This window comes from Curcuma longa, chromosome 12 (assembly GCF_044706935.1).
Source record: "Curcuma longa cultivar G26 ecotype Majalengka, Jawa Barat chromosome 12, ITB_CL_G26_1.1, whole genome shotgun sequence".
NCBI lineage: Eukaryota > Viridiplantae > Streptophyta > Magnoliopsida > Zingiberales > Zingiberaceae > Curcuma > Curcuma longa.
The window spans coordinates 6,880,400-6,884,091 of record NC_133872.1 but is presented as its reverse complement, the minus strand read 5'-3'; the positions used below and the strand labels follow the sequence as shown (position 1 = coordinate 6,884,091).

General features: G+C 41.5%; 1 long non-coding RNA gene across 2 annotated transcripts; it reads right to left on the bottom strand.

Moving 5' to 3' along the window:
* Window positions 1-2,537: 2,537 nt before the first annotated feature.
* Window positions 2,538-3,427, bottom strand: LOC141842730 (uncharacterized). 2 transcript variants are annotated; one of them, XR_012602977.1, is made up of 3 exons: window positions 3,188-3,427; window positions 3,026-3,118; window positions 2,538-2,603 (listed from the first exon to the last, which is right to left on the bottom strand). It is a non-coding gene; the product is annotated as an uncharacterized LOC141842730 (long non-coding RNA). The 2 variants fall into 2 exon arrangements; XR_012602978.1 differs by having other exon boundaries at window positions 3,026-3,107.
* Between the last annotated feature and the right edge of the window lie 265 nt (window positions 3,428-3,692).

Sequence of the window (3,692 nt, the reverse complement as noted above, 5' to 3'; positions counted from 1 at the left end):
ACCTTATCAAACAAGCTTGAACACCACAAAGCTTAGTTTGGCTTAGCTCGTTTACAACTCTATCAAAATATTTGGCTTGCCAATGATTCATTAAAATCGCATGGACAAAATAACAGAAATTAACAAATAAATAAGAAAAAAATGGATGGATCAGTGGCATTGGAACATTCAGAACTATGGCCATTGAATTCAAAGAAGACCTTCAGGTCCTTTTTCCTTTAGCATATATCGAATGAATGTCAAAAGCAAGGACCTGTGTTTTTGTAAAGATTCACTCTTCTCAGTTTGTAGAAGAGCTAAAATTTTCCTTATGTCCTTTACAAATATGTTGTGTCCACCAATAATCTGAATCAACTGAGCATTCTTGTTAATCATGTCCTCTCTACTTTCTACAGGCAACCAATCAAGAAGAAAACCAAACACTCCTGCCCTGAAACATGCAATTCAATTTGTGATGGAATTCTTGAGCATATTATGTAAGACATCCAGGCCATGATGCTACAACAATTGCAGCACTAGCAAGAAGATTTTTTTTTAATTTTACCTAAATGTAAAGCTACGATGATAATGCATATATATTATAGAGGCATAAGCAAACCTTCTATAGCACATTCAGGAAAAGTATAATAACATCTTCATTCTACATCAAACATGAGCGAAGGAAGCATAACTATGCAATGTCAATAGATAAACACTTTTTTTATTAAGGAAAGAAGATTGTTGATGCTTGAAGTGGTTAACTTCAAGTGAACCCAAAAAAAAAATTCACAAACCTTTACTACAGCGGTTTCTTCCAAGTCAAAATTTTCACGCACAAGCATGTCAAGAAGAGCATGCAAAAGAGCTTTATTTGGTTGCCACTTGCAAAAATCCAAAAGCAAACTCTCCAACGTTTGATAACCCACACCAAGTGCTCGAAAAGAATCCTGCAAGAAATAAGCTCTAGTTTGATGACGATAACAATATCGACTGGGAAAAAGAAGAAAACTTTAAAAGGAAAAATATTCTGGGTCCTTTATTATATCTTAAGTACAATATTGTTCATTAAGATAGTCTCTTTATTGTTCCCAGGGAAGTCTATTCAGGCTCCCTCTTCTCAAATGGCAGTAATCCTATTTGTTAAATGGTTATTGAATCATTGGGAGTTGTTAAGTTTTTTGTTAAGGCTTGAGAAGTGGTTAATGTATCATACTCTTTACATTGGGAGTAAGCTAACTCTCTTACTAATGTGAATTATGTATATAATATAATTGATGTCGCACTGGCCCAACAACACCTCCAAATGACACATCGCACTAGTCCGCGACACCTCCGGACGACGTGTCGCACTGGCCCGACGACACCTTCGGACGCATTGCGCTAACCCAAAAACGCCTCTAAACATGTTATTTTGGCTCAGCGATGCCTCTAGACATGTCGTGGTGGCCCAGCGATGCCTCTAGACATGTCAAAAGTGCATAACAAACACTATATAAGGTCCACAACTCGCAACTATAACAAAAACACTAAAATCAAACATGTATAAGTAGACACATACTATCTAGAACCAGTACCGACACAAATACCGAAAACATAGTGAAAACCCAAATGGTCGAGGTCATCTCGACAGGGGACTAGCAGGGCAGCTCTCCAGACTGACATCAACCTGAAAAGAAATAAGCCAACGGGATGAGTTCAAAGAACCCAGCGGATATCTAATAGACATGTATAGTAAACTATCCCTAGCAGTAATAGTCATAACAGTACAGTCTCCGGAAAGGATAGTAAGAAATGCAAAACTGGAAGAATGGAAGAGTTGTACATACCAGAATCTCCTACCGAAATGCATCAGGCCTCCTGTATGTGCATGTCAAACATATGCAACAACCAAAATGCAGCAAGCATAAATGCAATCCATGCAGTATGCACATGATGCAATGACATGGTCACCCCTGACGCCAGTCAGCCACCGTCACCACGATGGTGAGGTCGAGTGGGTAGGGCTGTGACAACTGTGCACTCTGCCATCACTGCTCCTGAGTGACCGAGTGGATAGGATGCTGTCGGAGTACACCTATCCTCCTGCCCCAAGTCATATGGGGGAGCAAAGCTCTCATCTCCTCGTCTCATAATGCGAAGGAGGGATCCCTGTCATGCTACCACGCTGCGGAACCACTACCCCTGAGCGGCCGAGCGGAGCCTTGACAGAGCAACTGCACACACTCTCCTGATGTACCACTAACCCATGAGTGGCAGTGTGTGCAGATCATGTAACTGGCGACGGACTCAACTACAAAGGAGTCGACGTGCATACAAGGTATATCTAGTGGATAGACAATGCCCAATAAAGAACGGTATATCACTACTTTGATGAACCTCTATAAGCATGGCAAGTATCAATATGCTAAGGAACTAAAACAGGTATCAGGTAAGAATGATATACAGCATATATGAGCAAGTAGTGATATACCAAGGCATATATAAAAGCATAAACATAATTACTACTAGCTATAGCAAAACTATACATGTCAAATAACTTATCTAAAAAGATAAGATAAGATACCCGCCTTCGAAACTGGTTCATGTCCGAAAAGAACCTTCGTCCAAAGATCTGATTCAATATCCTGTAATTAGAATAAATAACATTTCTAATTACAATGATATATATAGACATTCCCATTTAATAAAATCCTAGCCTTTTATTAAGATTTGTTTAATCTCATCCCAATTTAACCTAACCGAATCAAGAATTAACCTAAATCAATTAGGATTCATCCCAACCCATATCATCTCTCCATAAGGAAATGCATCCCCATAATCATGTTCTATCAAAGAATTGGGATTACTGCACTTCATCCAATCTAAATGGCCATCAAACTGTTTTCATTAAAATAGCTAACTTTTTAACACACTTCTAAGCAAATGGTACTCACAACAGAATACTTATTCTGAATTCGTAGCTATAATTTACACACTTCATTGTCCAACTCGAAATAATAACCATCAGTAATCCAAGTTCAATAAGAATAATCATAGCGATTTTTACCTCAAAGTCGTTTGCCCTAAACCAACCCAGATGCTGGGTTTTCCTATTGCTACACGCCGTTTGCTGCCCCAACAGATCAGATCTGTTCCAATCCTGTAGCCTCATCAAATTCAGATCTGTTCTAACCCAGTAATAGCAACCCAAATGGAAACAGGACCTCACCTCTCTGGTTTACGAACAGCGAGATCCCGAGCACAACGACGGCAACATGGCGACTTAGTTGTTAATCCAACGTCACCAGAACAGTGGGAAGGAGAAAACTTCGATCTCGCCCCTGCTCCTTTGTCGCGGCTGGAAGGAAAATTGCCGAAGAAGGAAGAAGGGGGAGAGGAGAGGGAGGAGAAGGCAGTGTCGACTCCTTCTCCACACGACGGCACCCGGACGACTGAAGACAGCGGCGGAGTGGCGTCGGATGGCGGCAGCGGTTTACGGCTAGGGTTCACAGAGAGGGAGAGGGAGAAGTCTGTTCCTTCCCTGGCTGTAAGCAACGAAGTGAAGAAAGAGAGGAGAGGCCGCGGCAGGGAAGAAGAAGAAGAAAAGGAAGAGGAGCGGCGTCGGTTTCACGCGAAGAAGAAAGGAAACGGCAGCAGTTCCGCGAGAAGGGAAAATCGACGTCCCGGGTGGCTGGAGAAGAAACGCACCGGGCGGAAGAGGAGGAGTCGCGCGT